Source organism: Phascolarctos cinereus, unplaced genomic scaffold (genome assembly GCF_003287225.1).
Source record: "Phascolarctos cinereus isolate Bilbo 61053 unplaced genomic scaffold, phaCin_HiC Scaffold_4;HRSCAF=312, whole genome shotgun sequence".
Classification (NCBI taxonomy): Eukaryota; Metazoa; Chordata; class Mammalia; order Diprotodontia; family Phascolarctidae; genus Phascolarctos; species Phascolarctos cinereus.
The window spans coordinates 32,089,524-32,110,154 of record NW_027555847.1 but is presented as its reverse complement, the minus strand read 5'-3'; positions in this window follow the sequence as shown (position 1 = coordinate 32,110,154).

Sequence of the window (20,631 nt, the reverse complement as noted above, 5' to 3'; positions counted from 1 at the left end):
TATTCTATTCCCTTCTTTGTCCCTGTCCCTCCCCAAAAGTGTTTGCTTCTGATTACCCCATACTGCCATATGCCCTCCCTTCTATCACCTCACCCTCTGTTATCCTCCTCCCCACTACGTTCCTGTAAGGTAAGATACAGACATCCAGCTTTTGGTTAAAGACCTCCAATGAGAAGATACTACCTCCCAAGGCCACCAGTTATTATTAGAAGATTTGCCTTACATCAAGACCAAATCTTCCTCTTTGCAACTTCCATCACTTTCCCTTAGTCCTATCCTTGGTAGCCAAGCAGAACAAGCCTAATCTCTCTTCTGTTCTGTTATCCTCATCATCATTCATCATCATTATCATCACTAACATTTATAAAACACTTAATATGCTCCAGGCACTGTGCTAAGTACTTTGCAATTAGTATCTTATTTGATACTAACTACAACCCTGGAGATGGGTGCTTTTATTATCCCTATTTTACAGTTAGGGAAACTAAGGCAAACAGAGGTTAAGTGACTTGCGCAGGGTCTTACATTTGTTAAGTGTCTGAGGCAGGATTTGAACTCAGGTCTTCCTGACTCCAGGCCCAACACTCTATCCACTGCACCACCTAGCAACCAGCAGCTATATAAGATTTCTCTTCTGCAAACTAACTTCCTCACTTACACAATACAGTTCTCATATGGCAGGCTACAGTCTGCGACATGTACATTATGTGTGTGTACATATGTGAACGTGCCTATGTGGCTTTATGACGTTGTGGCATATGAGCAGGTGGAAACTGCACTTTCCCTGATAGTTGCTCCATGTTTGACTTGGGTTGTCGCTACCCAGCAGCTACACAGGAAGAAACTCTTCTGCTGTGTACAAAGCCAATCCCTGTGGCTGGATTCTGCTCCAAAAACTTTCCTCCTTTTGTAAATATCCTTAGAGCATTTTGGATAACTCTGTTGTTCAAACACTCCTAAGCTTGTATTACTGTTACCTATACTTGCATGCACTGTCCCAAGTAGAATGGAAGTCTCTTTATTTTTTTTGTCCCGTGTCCAAGTTTCAGGTACCAAAGTCCTTAGCACTGTGAAATGGCACACTATCAGATGTGGATATGATTATCAATGGAAATGGAATCAAAAAGGATGCAGCTTCTTCTCTGTGGGAACTTTAGGACCCTGGGTTCTTTGCATTTTAATTGATGCTGAAACCTTCCAAATGTGTTGTCACCCCCTATTAAAATGTCATTTCCTTGGGATCAAGGATAGTTTTGTTTTTCTATTTGTACCACCAGCACTTAGCGCAGGTCTTTGCATATAGTAAGAGCTTAATAAATGTTTTATTCTTTTCTTCCCTCCTTCTCTCCCTCCCTCTCTAATTTCTTCTTTCCTTCCCTCCTTCATTCCCTTCTTCCTTTCCTTCTTCCTTCCCTCCTTCCTTCCTTCTTTTCTTTTTCCTCCATTCATTTATATTCCAAGTAATAAACGTAATACTGTGTACTTCATGAAAGTGGGGGCATTAATGTTTTCCAGGTAGTTTCCCAATGACCTGTAATTGACTTTGCAATGTTTTAGGTTTTCATCAATGACTGAATAAAGAGAATGATGGAATCATGCAGATCTGGGAGAGATAGCTAGTTCAGCTAATAATAGAGTTCAGCATTTAAAAAGAAAAACTATTTCAATGGATGAGAACATTGGTCCAGATTCAATTAAGAGAACCACATAAAGTCTTGTATGGGGACTCAAAAAGTAAACTATGCCAATACAAGATGGGGGGACATGAAATACTGTGACTCATCAGAAAAAAAAAGACTTGGGAGTTTTAGTAGAAACTTGATACGACTCAACAGTTTACTATGGCAGCCGAAAAATCAAATTCAACTTGAGGTTGCATTAAGAGAGGCAGCGTGTTGAGGACTGTGATGACAGGTTTTATGTCCTTCTCTGTATGTCTCACCATTGTTTGCATGATACAGTCTGCCTACAGGCCTAGGAAGGTGATATTCCCACTGTAGTCTGCCTTCATCAGAGCATACCTGGAGTATCATGCTCAGTCAGTTCTTGGCATCTCATTTTTAGGACATTAACAATCCATAGAGCATTAGGAAGACAGATAGCAAGATAATGAAAGGCCTTGTGAAAATCACAGAATTAGCCCTGGAAGATACATTATTAGAGCTCATTTAGTCCAACCCTCTCATTTTCTAGGCCAAAACAATAATAGAGCTAAGGAGGATAAGTGACATGCCTAAGGTCACACAAGCTATAAGTGACAGAACCAGAGTTTTTAGCATATGTTCTTTGACTCCAAATCCAATTCTCTTCCCCCAAACCACTCTGCTTCCTCTTATATTTTGGTGTTTAGGAATGATTTGGACCAGATGACTTCTAAAATTCCATTCAAATCTAACATTCTGCGATGGAATATGATATAACCACTGATTCAGTCATTCGATTAATAAATATGTGTATTACATGCCTACTGTTTGCAGTATCTACATTCCAGGAGCTTCAGGTGGCTGAAGAAAATGTGAATTCTTTTTATCATGCTCTCTAGCTGCTTGCCAAATTTCCATTAGGCTTAGTTGAATAGTAAGAATAGAAGATAAATTAAATGTAAAGTGGTCCATTAAGATATTCTTGTTCATTTAATATATGACTTGTATCTAAGAAAACACTTTCCTAATAGATTGGAGAAGAATAGTTTCTTTCAACACTCCAACAATAGCTTCAGTTGTAAAGATTTCAATTATTTATGCCAACAATTTTCCCTTTATTTCAATCTGCAATGCTTGTTTTTTTTTCTTTTTTATTATACACACATGGCCAAAGAAAAGCAAGGAACTGGTCTCAAGGCAAGAATGACCAATGCCTGTCATTAAATGAAGAGAGTAAAGTGCTATTTTTATTATATGAATATTCATTAAACTCATTTATTCAAAAATATTTATTTAAAAACCTACTATGCACTGGGTGCTAGAGATAAAGAGTGGACCTATGATTTCAGTAGCATAGGAAACACTGGGGTGAATGATCTTCCTCTACCAGTGCAAGTTGACATTTTCTCAGACAGGTCCCTAGGATGCTGAGAGTTAATTGACTTAACCATATTGACATAGGCAATATGTCAGAAATGGGACTTGAACTCATATCTTCCTGGCTCCAAGGCCAACTCTCCATCAACTTTACAGGACTTGAAGAGGCAAACACAAAAACCAAAACAGCCCCTGCCCTCAAGGAGTTTCTATCTATTTGGAAGATCAAAAGAGTTTTGATAGCCCCCAGAAGGGAAAGTCTAGCTATAGCTAGTTCATGTTTAATAGATAAATTACTTATGACCTATCAGGGGTAGGGAAACTGTGTCCCCCAAGGCCACAGACTTCACAGAAGTTTGGATTCGGTCAAAGGGCCACACTTGAGGACCTGGAGGGCCACATGTGGCCTCAAGGCCATAGGTTTCCTACCCCTGAATATTTCATAGATTGGCTTTGGTGGATTATGTTATTAGTGAGGGTATTCTCTCCATCAGTGCAAATCATAATCTCATCTGTGCCTTCTTATCTGCTGGAATTCTTGTCCAAGTTTTTCCAGAAATCTTTCAGAGGGTTTACTCAACACCTTCATCTTAGGATCATATGATCATGGTAGCCCCAAATCTAAATCCAGGAAAGATTAATCTAACGCCCTCATTTTACAAGTGAGGAAATTGTAGAAATGGAGAGTTTAAATGACTTTCAATGTGAGACAGGTAGTGTGTGCAGAGCTGAGCTGTTATAACCCATTCCAGTTTTCCTTTTGAGTTAGCCCTCTCACTGCTGTCTATACTAGGGACCACAGGGAATTATGGCATTAAGTTTTTGGTGGTCTTTTTAAGAAGGACGTTATTGAGCTAGAGAACATTTCTAGGTGACAACGAGGTTGGTGAAGGCCTCAAGATCATTCCATATGAGGACTGGCAGACAAAACTGAACGTGTTTGGCCCAGAGACCTAGTATGGCAATGACAGAGATCTTCCAGGATTTGAAGGACTATCTCATGAAAGAAAAAATGGACTGGCTCTACATGGCATCAAAAGACAGCATGAGAAGCAGCTAGTAGTAGCTGGAAAGACAGTTGTAGTTTGGAGGTATGAACAAACTTGTTAATGATGAGAAAAAATGGAATGTGCTACCTTGGAAGTGTTGTAGGTACCAGCTCTCACCTCTATGCACACACTGGAGGTCTTCAAGAAAAGACTGGCTGACATTTGTCAGATAGAAGATAGAGTTGTTTGTTTATTTATTTGCTTGTTTTGTCAAATATGGAGAGGACCAAATGCCCTCTGAGTTCCCCTCCAACTGTAATAATGCGACCAGTTCCATGTCTCAAATAAAGACAAAAGGAACCCTAGAGGACTATGGTATACACTGGCACATATCTTTCTCTATCCTTTATTTCATAACTAAATGATAACTTGGTAAATTTTTGGTGAGGGGAAGTGAGTTCTCTTTCTCTGTCTTGAAGTTCTCTATAATCTATCTCTTCCCTTCCTTTCCAGATTTATGCCATCTTATTGCACTTACATTTTTCTCCCTCTGGCTACACTCAAGTCTCAGCTAAAGTTTCACCTTCTGGGAAAAAAAAAAAGACCTTTCTCAGTCCAGACTCTTAGTGCCTTCCCTCTGACATTATCTCCAATTTATCCTAGACATATCTTGCTTGTACATACTCATCTGCATGTTATCTGATCCAGTAGACTGTGTATTGCCTTTTATTGTATCTCTAGCACCTAGCACAGTGCCTGGCACATCCTGGTGCTTAATAACTACTAATTGATTGACTGAATGACATTTTCTATGTTTGACATAACTAACTCATCTACTATCTTTCACATTGCATTCCATCTCCTGACTGCTCCTTTGCATAGGCTGTCCACCATGCCTGAAATGACTCTATCCTGACTTCCTCCACTTAGAATCCCTAGCATTTTTCATGTTCAGTTCAGATGTTACCTTTCATGAGAAGCCTTTCCTGTTCCACCATGGTGCTTGAGTTCTCACCCTCTGCAAATGATATCCTGTATGTGTATTTGTCTAAACTCCTACAGTAGAATCTAGTTCCTTAAGAGTGGTGTCTAGTTCTGTGGTCTTTTTATCTCTAGCTCCTACAAACATGTCCTGAATACAGGAGGCACTTAAATGCTTGCTGAATTGGATAGGCTTGAAATCCAAATGGCCTATTGCACATGGCATGCCACAAGCATTGGCCATCATGCCCAAATGTGTGATGATGTTTTGTTTGAAGGACCTGTTGGGCGGTCCATGTATGATCCAACCTATTGGAAGGGGCTGGGGCTGCAGCAGCGAGCTTTGCTTCCTAATATATTCATACACATCTACAGCCATAAATTTCTCTTTTATATAGGTCAACAGAGAGCCATAGCTGCTGCTTCACTGTATCAAACTTCTGGAATGTCCATATTTGAAAAGAATACACTCTTGCTGAACTCCCCATCAGTTTTCCTTGATTATGTTTCAGAAAAGCAAATTCTCGTAAGGTGAGCTTTTAAAGAGAACAATTTTCTGCTCCTCTTGACTATATGAGACACTCAGAAATTAATGAAAAAAGCGATGCCTGTCTGGTTTATAGGCATTAGAGTCTTATTTCTGCATAAATTCTCTCAGGTCAACTCGAAAAACAGTTCAGGGTCAAAATCTCATCTAGTCCCCTAGATTAAAAACTAATTTCTCTAAAGTATATCCTATATTGAAGCTTTTTCATGCAAATAAATAGCAAGGGCCTCATCCTCTCCTCCTTTATTAGCTGGGCATGTCGTGAATTTGAAGAGAACATTTTGTTCTGTGCTCTAATTACATGCATTATAAGGAAAAATCCATTCCTTGCATACATATCATTAGATGCTGTTTCAAGGCCTGGGATCTCTCAGCGAAGCCGTCACGGCAACTCAACCTAATATTGACAGTTTAATCTTTTTGTTTCATACGAGATTAAAAGTCACATGATGGCCATTCCCTCACAGGCAAGATGGTGCATCCAATTGGACTTGAGCCGTGTCTAAGTGCTATTTCTACCCTAAAGATGGATTCCAACTTAGTGAATACACTCAGTAATTATCCCTCCCTCTGAAAGGAGAAGAGAAAATGCCCCACTGATGAAAGGATGCAGTGATGCTGATTTAAAAAATATATATATGTAATACATATATATATAGTATACATATATGTATGTATGTGTGCATGTATGTATATATCTATGTATGCATAAAGAATGCTTGCTTACAGATAGGTGACCCCACAGATAGTGTAAATATTAGTTTATTTTCTGTGTGCTCCTACAAAAGGAAGTTTCAGAATCCTTTCCCTTCTGACAAACAGACATACCAGAGTTGTCACTCACCCAGACTCCCTTTGGAGTTCTGAAGATGGCAGTCTATTTGGCCGTCTTGTTTGCTCACTGTTCAAACCTACTGGCTGCCTTTGAAATGAAGAGCCTTTTTTCCCCTCTCAAAATCCCTTCTTGGATCTCAGGGTATGTCAGCCCTTTTAAAAAAAAAAAAGGAAAGAAAAGAAAACAGCTGGCTTGTGGAAACAGCAAAAAACTGTATCAGCTGAAAATACTTATTGAAATGATGGTGTCCAACCCTTTATCTGTAAGGTAGCAACTCACAAATAAGAAATATAGGAAGGTATAGGGCTATTGGAATATAAATCATATGGCAGCCTTCCATCTGAGAGGCAACAGTAATTTAAAGCCAGGCTGGTTTGGCAGATTTATTCTTTAGTAAGCAAACAAAAGGCCTTTTTTTTTGGCTGAAGCACCTGCCCTAGAAAAGGGTTTTCTGCCAGGTAGAGAATGTCCAGCGAATTTATGGTGTCTACTTTCCCTCATTCAATCAGCATATGGATTTCACTCATCCACATATTCATATTGATGGCCAAATTCATATTAATGAGATTCAGCAAATCCCATTAGAGTCGACTAAAATGCCATGTGCCAGCTTAGGTGGCTGGATGGGGCCCTTAGCAAGGTATGAATTCTTGGTTGCCCTATGAAACTTTTGATGCATGGTTTTGGGTTTTTTTTTTTTGCATTACATTGCAGAATTGCTTTCAAAACAGAAATTATATTATATTATGATCCTGATAAATGCCTTGGGCAGTGCAAGACACTCAGTAAAGATCAATTAAGGTGAATTGAATTGTAATGAAAGATTGCATGAAGGGCTGGGGATATTGGAGACAGGGTCACAGAACCCCAAATTCCAGAGTTGGAAGGAACATAGGTGGCCTGCAAATCCTAGCGGTTTTTAGCCTTTTGGTTGCCATGGTCCTCTTAAGTAAGCTGGTGAATGGCTCACTCTTCAGAATAATGGTTTTAAATGCACAAAATAAAATACCTAGGATTACAAAGGATACAAATTATATGGAAATACAATGACAAAACTATGTTTTGAAAAGTTCATGGGCCCGACATAAAGAAGCCTTAAATTTTAATCCAACTCATGTCTAAAAAAAAAATGTTTCTGTGGCATAGCTTTTGTCTGAAAAAGGAAGAACCATTTCCTCCAGAAGCACCACATTTCACTTTTGCACGGCTTTTGTGGAGCTTTGATTATTAGGAAGTTTTTCCTTTTCTATCCATCCATATAGCTATATCTCTAATTATATCTTTATCTATCTGTGTGTATATATACATATAAATACATATATGTGATATATGTGTATATATACATATAAATACATATATGTGATATATGTGTGTATATGCATATACACATATATACATATGAATTATATACATATTAGAGTCAGCATTACATAGTGAATAGAAAGCAGACCTCAAAACCAAGAAGACCTGAGTTCAAGTCCCATTCCTAACACGTACTGGCCTCATGACTGTGGCTAACTCATTTTGCCTCTTGGTGGCTTCTACAAATCTCTGAGGTTATAAATTGTAACATTAGAAATTATGCAATGCCAACCTGCACTGATAGGATGTCTTCACATGACAGTTCCTTATGCCAATGATATCACAGGTCCAACTTCTATTCATATATCTAGAAATTAAGCTCCTTAAGGGGAGAGGCTGTTTGGTTTTTTTTTTTAATCTGTGTCTTCAGCACCTAGCATTACATTTGTCACATAGTCTGTGCCTAATAAATCTTGATTAATTGATCAGGCCTAAATTTGCCAATATGCAATTTCTACATAGTACTCTAAGTTCTATCCCCTATTAGCCCTTTCAAGGGAATAGTGGAAGTTATATGGAGCAATGCTATGACTTGCTAGCTGCTTTCAGTTTACCTCCCTTTAAAAACAGAATGGTTTAGCCCAACTGTATCACAATGATCGTTTTGAAAAATCCAAGACATTGGGAGAAATTTGGCTCTGAATGCTGACTCTTGACTTCTAACAAGCTTGATGGTAGTAGTGATAAGAACATTATAGGTTTTTGCCTACTGAATGGCAATATCATGATGACCTATGACTTTCTGTTGTGGGACATCTCTCTGTTAACCAAAATGAAGCTAACCTTTTAATAAGGTATAGTCTTAGGGAATTATCTGAGATTCAGAGAGGTCCAGTGACCTTTCTGTGGTTGTACAGCCAGTAAGAGAAGAGGCCATTTGGGCTTTCCTAGCTTCCAGTCTAGCATCTAGCCATCATGCCTTGTTCCCTATCTAGTGTAAGTATTTCAATATTTGTTGATTTACTCAAACCAGTCCTTAAGTCTCTTTCACAGAGTAGAAATGTAAGCCAAAGTGGAGCCAAGATGGCAGAGTGAAAGCAGTGACTTGCTTCAGCTCTCCCCCAAACCCCTCCAAATACTCATAAAAAATGGCTCTAAACAAATTCTGAAGCAGCGGAACCCACAAAAAGACAGATTGAAACAAATTTCCAGCCCAAGACAACCTGGATGATTGATCAGAAAGGTGTATCGCGCCAGGCTGGGAGCACAGCATGGGCACGCAGGCCACAGCAAACCTGGAGCAGGCCTCAGAGGACTGAATCGCGGGCAGCTGTGGAGGTTTCCAGACTCCTCAATCCACCAATGCCAAAGACAACTTAGAAGGTCAGTGGGAAAAGTCTGTTTCTGTCGGTGCGAGAGGAAGGCGGGGTCTCAGCTCCATTCCCCAAGAGCCTGGCCTGGGGGGGAGAGCTGCTTCCCGAGCTTCCAGCCCACAGACTGAGGGGGAATCCAGTGGCTGATCAGAGAGGGATTGCAGGGATCTCTTTGCCAGTGCTGAGGCAGGAATCTCTTGCTTTGCCTGTGTGTGGATCTGGGTCACAGTTCTGGGCGGCAGTGCTGGGGTGAGAAGGAGTGCTGGCACTGGCATGGTGTAGCTTGTAGTGGCTATGGAGAGGAACCCCTCCTCACAGTTACGGGACAGAAAGGAATACTTGTGGTCACAGGCCAGGAAAGGAGTAAACACCTCGCCCCTTATCATACCACCTTGGAAGAACTGAAAATTTACAGGTCCCTACAAGTATCTCTGAAAACAGCTATACAAACCCCAAGCTTGGGACAGTACACTCTCCACATTGGAAGCAGACTCTTACCTTAACAAAGAGTTTAAAACTCAAGTAATTGGCTGGGATCATGAGCAAGCAGTGCAAAAAGAGTCAGACTATATTATCTTACTTTGGTGAAAAAGAAGATCAAAATATACAACCAGAAGAAGACAACAAAGTCAAAGCTCCTACATCCAAAGCCTCCAAGAAAAATATGAATCAGTCCCAGGCCTTGGAAGAGCTCAAAAGGGATTTTGAGAAGCAAGTAAGGGAAGTAGAGGAAAAACTGGGAAGAGAAATGAGAGTGATGCAAAAAATCATGAAAAACAAGTCAACAGCTTGCTAAAGGAGACCCAAAAAAATACTGAAGAAAATAACACCTTAAAAAACAGCCTAACCCAAATGGCAAAAGAGGTCCAAAAAGCCAATGAGGAGAAAAATGCCCTAAAAAGAAAAATTGGCCAAATGGAAAAGGAAGTCCAAAAGATTACTGAAGAAAATACTTCCTTAAAAATTAGAATAGAGCAATTGGAAGCTAGTGACTTTATGAGAAATCAAGACACTGTAAAACAAATCCAAAAGAATGAAAAATTAGAAAACAATGTGAAATATCTCATTGGAAAAACAACTGACCTGGAAAATAGATCCAGGAGAGAGAATTTAAAAATTATTGGACTATCTGAAAGCCATGATCAAAAAAAGAGCCTAGACATCATCTTTCAAGAAATTATCAAGGAAAACTGCCCTGATATTTAGAACCAGAGGGCAAAATAGAAATTGAAAGAATCCACAGATCTCCTCCTGAAAGAGATCCCCAAAGGAAAACTCCTAGGAATATTGTAGCCAAATTCCAGAGTTCCCAGGTCAAGGAGAAAATATTACAAGCTGCCAGAAGGAAACAATTCAAGTACTGTGGAAACACAATCAGGATAACACAAGATTTAGCAGCTTCTACATTAAAGGACCGCAGGGCATGGAATATAATATTCCGGAGGGCAAAGGAGATAGGATTACAACCAAGAATCACCTACCCAGCAAAACTGAGTATAATCCTTCAGGGGAAAAAATGGTCATTCAGTGAAATAGAGGACTTTCAAGCATTCCTGATGAAAAGACCAGAGCTAAACAGAAAATTTGACTTTCAAATACAGGACTCCAGTGGAACATGAAGTAGGTAAACAGGAAAGAGAAATCATAAGAGACTTATTAAGATTGAACTGTTTACATTCCTGCATGGAAAGATGATATTTGTAACTCATGAGAACTTTGTCAGTATTAGGGTAGTTGAAGGAAAAAAATTGTATGTATGATATATAGATAGATAGATAGAGGGCACAGGGTGAGTTGAAGATTAAGGGGTCATATCTGGAGAATAAAATTAAGGGATGAGAGAGGATGATACTCGAGAAGAAAGGGAGAGGTAGAATGGGGTAAATTATCTCACAAAAAAAAAACAGAAAAGAAAAATCTCTCACAGTGGAGGGGAAACAGGGGAAGGTGAGAGGGAATGAGGGAATCTTATTCTCATAGGATTTGGCTTAAGGAGAGAATAACATACACATTCAATTGGGTATGGAAATCTGTCTTACCCTACAGGAAAATAGGGGAGAAGGGGACAAGAGAGCAGGGGGATGATAGAGAGGAGGGCAGATTGGGAAAGAGGGTAATCAGAAGCAAATACTTCTGAGGAGGGACAGGGTCAAAAGAAAGAATAGAATAAATGGGAGGGCAGGATAGGATTAAGGGAAATAGAGTTAGTTTTTCACAACATGTCTACTAAGGAAGTGTTTTGCATAACTGCACATGTACAACCTATATTGAGTTGCTTGCCTTTTCAATGAGGGTGGGTGGGGAGGGAGGAAGGGAGAAAATTTGGAACTCAAAGTTTTAAAAACACATGTTTTAAAAAAAATGTTTTCACATGCAACTGGGAAATAAGAAATACAGGAAATGGGGTACAGAAGTCTATCCTGCCCTACAGGAAAATAGAAGGGGAAGGGGATAAGAGAAGGGAGGGGGGAGAGACAGAAGAGAAGGCAGACTAGGGGAAGGGGTACTCAGAATGCATGCCATCTTGGGGTGGGGGGAGGGGTGAGAAATTTGGAACTCAAAAACTTGTGGAAGTGAATATTGAAAACTAAAAATAAATAAATTTATATTAAAAAAAAGAAATGTAAGCTGATCATATTCTTTTGTCAGCTGACATGATATGCCTCGTAGGTAATAATAATTTTAAAATGGGGCCTATTTTTTCATATTTTGCCAGGTTTCCATGCTGATTTGAGGCCACATTCCCTACTAGTCAAACGTAGAGTGTTTCTAATGGAATAGTTGAGGAGTTTCTATAACTCATGGTGAATTATTTGCTATATTATATGCAATGGTCTTAAAAATCAGCCAATCTGAAGAATTCACCATAATTTGAGATTGTGTTGGAAAAAAATCATCTCTCCTTTATACATTTTCATCTTACCAGAGTTAGTAATGATTGTTATAGAAGCTAGAACAGTCTGTCAAATTCACTACCAAAATTATGGTTCTTGAGTAAACGAATTGTGAGTGGCTGACTATTAGACAGTAGGGACATTGTCTCAAGAAAGGACACCTTGATAATTCCCAACCAAATTGAAGACACCTTCTAAACCTTGGGGAGCTGAAACAGCTTTCTTTTAAAGGTATAGTTAACAGTAGAGAGTGCTAAGATGAAGGAATCTTGCCGCTAAATAGAAGGAAGGGGGAATCAGTAGTTTAGCATTTTAATTTTAAATTCCCCTTAGCCGAAGCAAACATTCTTTTCTGATGACAGTTATAAAGAGACAGACCATTTACGCAGAGCAAGTACTTACAAGATGTCAAGTGAAAGGGAATGTTTATAACTCTGCGGCTGTGTAATTTATGCACAATGATTGCTAGTTGCCCATGAAAAGTGGCTACTTTGAGAATTTTAGACTTAATAAATCAGGCAAATTGTTCCCGATATAATATATATATCTTGAACTGAAGCATATTGTACTTCTTTCCTTTGATGATGCTATTCATTTGACAAACTTCAAGGATAGAAGATTGTTAAGTGGCAGGTTCTAAACTGTATAATAAGAACTGTGACCGATTGCTCCTCTCCAGAAAGGTAATTAAAAAGGAGGCTGAGTCAATGATAGCTTTCCAACTTCCAGTTTATTTTTATAGACGTTTGGCAATGATGAATTGAACAATCAGGTGCTAATGTAAACTGATGTAACTTCTCATACAGCGTGGGTAATTATAGCGCCAGTTATAAGTGTTACAACAACACATGTAAAATTGATAATCAAGTAGCGGCTTCACATAAAAAAGGATCCGATAATGCAGTTGAGCTGATAACTACTGCTTGGAGATATGTAGGTCAGCCTGAACTATCACATAGTTTTTCTGCCCTAAGATTTGATAACAAGAATCCATTGACTTTGTGGCTCCCATTTGTCCTTCATTTGTACTCAGCTTTCTTTCTGCAATCCAGCTGCATTGTGTCACTTCTGGGCTTCCCTATTTTCTTCCTAGCCTCATCCATTAGACTGTAAGCACTTTGGGAGCAGGAACTGTCTTTTCCCTTTCTTTGAATCCCCAGCACTTAGCGCAGTGCCTGGTATATAGTAGGCACTTCATAAATGCTTTTTTATGAACTGAGCTAAGGGTTTCAGAAGCCCATTTCTTTAACTTTATTTTGGCCTTTCTCTCCAGTAGTGAAATAAATAAATCAGTTAGGGCTTAAGAGAGAGCTTTTAAAAGGAGATCAAACAGCCTCTTCCAACTTCAACCCTTGACCATCTCTTTTCTTCACTTGATATTTTAGAATTGGTGGAGAGGAATGGGGGAGAGAATTTCTGATCAACTGTCCCCAAACTAACCATGCAATGTCTGACTAGGACTCAGGGGTGGGGAACCTGCTGCCTCGAGGATACATGTGGCCTTCTAGGTCCTTGGGTGCAGCCTTTTGACTGAGTCCAAGTTTTACAGAACAAATCCTTTTATTAAGGGGATTTGTTCTATAAGGTTTGGATTCAGTCAAAGGGCCACACTTGAGGACCTAGAGGGCCACATGTGACCTTGAGGCTGCAGGTTTCCCACCCTTGAACTAGGTGGTATAGTGGAAAGAATGCTGGGTCTGGAATCAGGAAGACCAACTTCAAATCAAATTCATCCTCAGGCACTTAATAGTTATGTGATCCTGGGCATGTCACTTAACCTCCATCTGCCTCAGTTTCCCCAACAGAAAAGTAGGAATGATAATAGCAGGTACTTGTAAGGTGCTTAGCACAATGCCTGGCACATTTCATTGTTGTTGAGTCCTTTCAGACTCTTGGTGACCCCATTTGGGGTTTTCTTGGCAAAGATACTGGAGTGTTTTGCCATTTCCTTCTCCAACTCATTTTACAGATGAGGAATTGAAGCAAACAGGGCTAAATGAGCTGCCCAGGGTCACACACATAGTAATCATCTGAGACCAGATTTGGACTCATGAAGATGAGTCTTCCTGATTCTAAGCCCAGTGCTCTCTCCACTGCGCCACCTAACGACTCCTGGCATAATAGACATTTAGTAAATGCTCATTTCCTTCCTTTAGTATTGCTCCAGCAGTGTCTCTCTGTTTCAGCCTGTATCTTTTCTGTTTTCATGCATCGTGCTGACTCCCACCTCCCCCCCACCTTTACCTTTGCCATCGCCCCCATTCTGAATGCTCAGTCATTTAACTCAAACACAATGCTTTCTCCCAAGTTTAACATCTTCCATGAGATTTTACCTAACTGCTCCAGCTTCTTCTCCTTTCTGAATAATATATATACATACATGTATGTGCATGTATGTGTGTGTTCATGTGTATTCAAACTAATGTCCTTTAAGAGAAACTGCAGCCAAAACTGATGTGGGCACAACAGTGAAAAAACAAAGTGTGTGACAGTAAAGCTGGGTCCTTAAAATACTCAACATAAATTAGCACTTGGTTATATTCTCTCATTCTTCACTAAGAATGTTCTCCCCAACTGGAGCAGAAACTTCTGGAGATGAGGGACTGTTTTCTATTTCTTTTGTATCCAACAGCACTTGGCATAGAGTGAAGTACCATCATATGCACTCAATAAATGTGATGGAGGGTTTTGATTGTTGCTACGGAGGAGAGAAGATAAAGGAAGGGGGTGAAGACAGCTAGGTGGCTCAGTGGATAGAGCTCTGGGCCTGGAGGCAGGAAGAGCTGATTTCAGATCCAGACTCACACACTAATGATCTGTGCAATCCTGGACCAATCACTGAACCTATGTCTGCTGTAGTTTCCTCATCTGTAAAATGGGGATGATAATAATAGCACCTACCTCATGGGGTTGTTGTGGAGATCAAAGGAGATAATAATTGTAGACTGCTTAGCATAGTGCCTGGCACCTAGTAAGTAATATACAAATATTTGCTATTTTTATGAACGGCCCTGGTGTGATTTACAGGAAAAAAAAAAGATCATTCCTGACCTTGTTCCCCCCTCTCCCAATCCTTAATCACTGGAGCTAGCTAAAGGTTCACATCAACAAGCATGTATTAAGCACCTACTGTGTGCCAGGGACTGTGTTGGGTTCTAAGGATACAAAGACTGAAACAAAATTGTCCCTGACCTCCAAGGAGCTTACATGTGAAATAAAGCAGTCATTTCAAGAGGAAGTGCCAAGAACTTTGGGCTTGGGCTAGGGCCCCTTTAAGAGGCGATATCTCAGCTGTTCTTTGAAAGAAAACAAGGATTCTGAGGTAGAGGTGAAGAGGGGGAGCATTTCTATTTGTTAAAAATATATTTTTCTTCACAATTAGATGGATAATTATACCAGTGAATGCATGCAGAACAGATTGATGTTGTTCAGTCATTTTCAGTCATGTCTGACTTTTCATTGCCACAGTTAGGGTTTTCTTGACAGAGATACTAGAGTGGTTTGCCATTTCCTTCTCCAGCTCATTTTACAGATGAGGAAACTGAGGCAAATAGGGTTAAATGACTTGCCCAGCAGCTAGTGTCTGAGGCCAGAGTCAGGAAGGAGTCTTCCTGACTTCAGGACCAGCACTCTATCCACTGGGCCACCTAGCTGCCCCTACAGGACAGATACAATGAGAGAAACACAGCCAGTTCAACTTGTGGATCACAAGCAAGAGCATTATATTTGTGGTCTTGTTTTCAGGTTCAGTTTTTTTACTCCTTCCAATGTAGCCAATCAGAACATACCCCAACCTTCTTATCCCATGTAATTTTTTTCTAAGTCCTTCCCCCTCCCCCACAACATTCATTTAGAGGATTCACCCAATAGGTTGGAGACCTTCCTTTAGCTCTTACATACAGAATCTGAACCCATAAAGGAACAAACCAGGATATGATAAAGCACTACATCATAGGATGAATGCAGTAAATGCACAGAAAGGTAGAGAAGGGAGAGGCTAATGGGCTGAAATCGTCAGAGAAAGCTAGATGCCGAAAGTAGCATATGAACTGGTCTTTTAAGAATGAATATGGAGTTATGGGTGATAGGATTTTAGATGCAGAGAAACAGCATGAGCAAAAGCACAGACGAGGTGATATGGTCGGTAAGAGAGAGAGACTGAAAGATGATTGGACTGATTGGAGTGGAAGGGTCATTGTGAGAGTACTGGGGAGATAGTATATAGATGGAGTATAGTTAGATTTGGGAGGGTTTTGAGAGTCAAGAATAAATGAGTTTAGACAGGAAGTAATATGTAAAAAGGAATTGTCATCAGTATTTGATCAGTGGAGTAATGTGGTGAAAACAGATTTAAAAAAAAATTCAAGTAGCAGTAGATTGGGATAGGTAAGATCCAAGAGAGACCAGAGGCATAGCAGTCTACGTGCTCATATGTTAGCAGTAGATACAGAGGGAGAGGGACAGTTCTAAAACACTGCAAAAGATGAATTGAAAAGATTTAAAAGGAGGGTTTAGCCAAACGATACCAAGAAAATTGCATTTTACAATTGAGCTTCCATGATAGCCCTGGTAAATATTTGAATACCATAATAACAATAATAATAGTGCCTTACCTGCCCTTGAACTTTTCAAAGCATTTTCGAATTTATGATATCAATGAAGGCAATGTAAGGCTCAGGGCTTAGATGGGGAATAGAAAATCTGTGAAGAGGTTTTTCTTCAAAATAGAAGACCCTCGGGGCAGCTGGGTGGCACAGTGGATAGAGCACCAGGCCTGGATTCAGGAGGGCCTGAGTTCAAATCCAGCCTCAGACACATAACACTTACTGACTGTGTGAACCTGGGCAAGTCACTTAACCCCACTGCCTAGCCAAAAAACAAACAAACAAACAAAATATAAGACCCTCAAATAATGCAGAATATATCACACAAATTTAGGTATAATAAAGAGAAAACCACGTCCCCCATAAATAATTACATAATGGCATTCTTATTAATATGGTACTTTACAAATATGTACGTTATAAATGCACACTTTATAAATGCATGCATTGTTGCATACATTCATGATAATTAATTTTTAATATTTTGTTTTTCCCCAATTACATGTTAAAATAATTTTTTATATTTGTTTTTAAGTTTTGAGTTCCAAATTCTATCCCTCCCCTCTCCCTGAGAGAGCAAGCAATCCAATATAGGTAAATCTTTTTTTTTTTAAATCTCATTACATTGTCCTTCAATCAGACCCCACTAGACTATTGTGCCTAGTCTGGAGTTCAACATTTTAGGAAGAACAATGAGCATTTGGAGAGCATCTAGAAGAGGTCATCCAAAATGGTGAAAGGACTAGAGATCATGCCAGGCAGCATCTATGGAAACAGCTACATAGCACACTGGAAAGTTCACAGGATTCTGGAAAAGAAGACCTTGATTCAGGCCTTGGTCCCATCACTTAGCACCTTCGTGACTTTTGGGCAAGTCATTTAACTTCTTGGAACTTCAGTTCCATCAGTGAAAAGACAGTTGAACTAGGTGGTGTCTAGGGTCCCTTCCAGCCCTAAACTTATCATCCTGGAGCCAGACATTTTTATCCTGGAGAAGACAAGGCTTGAGGACTGCATGCTTTCTGACTTCTACTATTTGAAGGGCTGTCATATAAAAAAGATAAAACCATTTGGCATAATCCAAGAGGACAGCACTGGGAACAATGAAGGGTCAGATTTCAATTCAATTTAAGGGGATTTTTTTTTATCAATCTGAGCTGGAAATGGAGCTCAGAGACTGAAATGATCTACTCAGAGGCAGTAAGACCTTAAGATTCAGTTCTCCATCAGACATTTAATAACTGTGTGACCCTGGATAAGTCACTTCCATTTTCTGAGGCTCAGTTTCCCCATCCATAAAATGGAAATAATACCTCCTCCTTCTAGGGTTTTTGTGAATCTCAAATGAGACAATGGGTATAAGACACTTCCCAGATATTAAAATGTTACGTAAATGTGAATTGTTCTTATTGTTTGTTGCTATTTAATGTTGTAGTTGTTGTGATTGTTATAGCTTTCTAAAATGTATATGGACTGCCTTGAGAGATCATGTGTTTCCAAACAGAAGATGTCTTCAAGCGGGAACTGAATCTAGCTATGCTTTAGAAAAACTTGGAACATTACATAGCCATGGTCCCTTCTGCTTTTCAGAACTTTCTTCTACTTTTTCAGGGATCCTCAAAGCCTGTTGTTTTCTTTGGTTTTGTGACTGACTTTTTCCACATTTATTTGAATGAAATGAAGAAGAATGAAAGTCCAAAATATCAGTGCATGTGTGGGTGTGTTTTTGTGTGTGTGTGTGTGTGTGTGTGTGTGTGTGTGTGTGTGTATGTGTGTACATGCATGCTCATGCACTTGGTTTGGGAATAGGCCAGAATGTTAAAGACAAGTAGACTCCCAGGACCAAAACCATCATAAATTCATAACAATCATTTGTAGCAATCCAAAGAACAATGAAAGGAAAGGAAGGAATGTGAGAAATCTCTGAGAATTCCATAGGAGTGGTTATGAGAAAAATGGGATCTGAGAGATATATCTGAGGCGGTAGGCCCTCCATGTATCACCAAGGGATCGTGGCTAGTGGAGCACTCACATAGCCCACTGCTACCCAAATGTTGTCAAAGGAATTAGAGAAAGGTTGCTATCTCCCAGCCCCAGCTCCCTTTGGTTAGACACCTCTGGGAGATTTATAAGAAGACAAATGTGTGATAACTGGAGAATAATGAGGCATGGATGAGTTGATATCTACATGAAAGAATGAATTAATGGACAAACAAGTTGAGCATTTATTAAGCACTTACTACATACAACACACTGGGATTATTAATAGTAAAGCAAGATGTAGTCCCTGTTCTCAAGAAAAGAATACTCACACACAGGAGATCACAGATCCATTGAATTAACCAAGTATCCGATGTAACATTCACAACTCTCTTGACTTGTACACTGCAGCATTAGTCTGTGCCAAATTTCCTCAAGAGGTTTAATGCATAGAAAGCTCTTTCAGAATCCAGAAGGCCTCGGTTCAACTTTTGGAATTGATACACATGACCATGGATAAGGTATATAGGACAAGATCTGCCCACTCCCTCCAACTATCTAGGGACCTTGGTTTCAGAAGAAATACTGATCTGTATTGGGGGAGGGAGTTGTAACACTAGGATGGCCTTACACTTGTCTAGACCAACAATAAAACAAAATACAACCACTCTCAAATCAAAACTGTCCTTTACCTATCACTTTGTTAGATCAATGTAACTAGTCTTAGTAAAAATTGATGTATTACAAAGAAAGTTATCCATTTTCTCAGCCTGCTCCAAGATGGAAGAGGATGTAACTAGGGAACAAATTGTGTATGCTGTTCTGCACAGATGGACACTGAATTAATTGGAAAATGATAAAGATGAAGAGAAGGAGAAGGGCCTCACCATCTCCTTTCCACGATATGCTAGTAGGGTTGGTTCAATATCACGACTTCATTCTTCCCTCCAACATTGCATGGTACATGTTTATTTTATTTGAAGTTCATGGTAGGTCAGTTTCTTTTTTTGGTGGGGGGGAGGTTAGTGGTGGTAAATTCTCTTCAGATACCTGGAGAAATGTTAGGTTCTCTCAAAATGAAGATAGGGAATCACAAGGTGAAGCCAGAATATCTGTGTTAAAAACACTAGTTTTGACTAAAGTTTTCCTGAAGAAAACAGACTTTTTTGATAAGTCTCACCTAATGCTGAATGTTCAATGACTCCATGATGAAATTTGGATATCCTTCCCCCAACTTGTGTGTTTCAGCCTATCATCTCTGTAAAATGGCAAGAACAGTGGCTTTATGGTCAGAATACCAGAGTTCAAATCTTGCTTTTGTCATTTCCTAGCTTGGGTAAGTCACTAAAATTCTTGAGGTCTCAATTTCCTTACCTATGAAAAGTAAATGATTAGACCAGATGGCCTCTAAGGTTCCCTCCAGTTCTAAATCTATGATCTCATTTTTAAGTTTAATACCTTTGATTCCTTGATTACTACTAAATTGAAATCCCTCTTGTTCTTTTCTCCTTATCTTCTTCTCTAGTTGTTCCATCATCTAAGTCAGAGTAGCTAGTGGAAGCTTGCTGTCTTTCATATATGCCTCTCCAATACTAATTCATCTCTTCTGCATTCCAGATCCAGTATTCCTTACTGCTAAAGAAATGTATAAGACCATAGGAATCTGTAGCATGTCAAACTTTTCAACTTCTTTTTGACTTAGAAATTATCTATGGCAAAGGAGAGTAAACCTTAACTGGTCCATTCAACCTAAAAAGCTTTGCTTATTCCTGGAAAGAGTTGCATGAACTGATACAAAGTGAAGTGAGCAGAACCGGGAGAATATTGTACATAGTAACAACAATATTCGACAATGAAGAATTGTGAATGACTTAGCTATTATCAGCAATACAATGATCCAAGACAATCTCAGGGAACTAATGATGAAAAATGCTCACCACCTGCAGAGAAAGAAATGATGTTGTCTGAATACAGACTGGAGCATTCTTCCTTCCTTCCTTCCTTCCTTCCTTCCTTCCTTCCTTCCTTCCTTCCTTCCTTCCTTCCTTCCTTCCTTCCTTCCTTCCTTTCTTTGTTTTCTTTCTTTTATTTCTTCTTTCCTTCTTT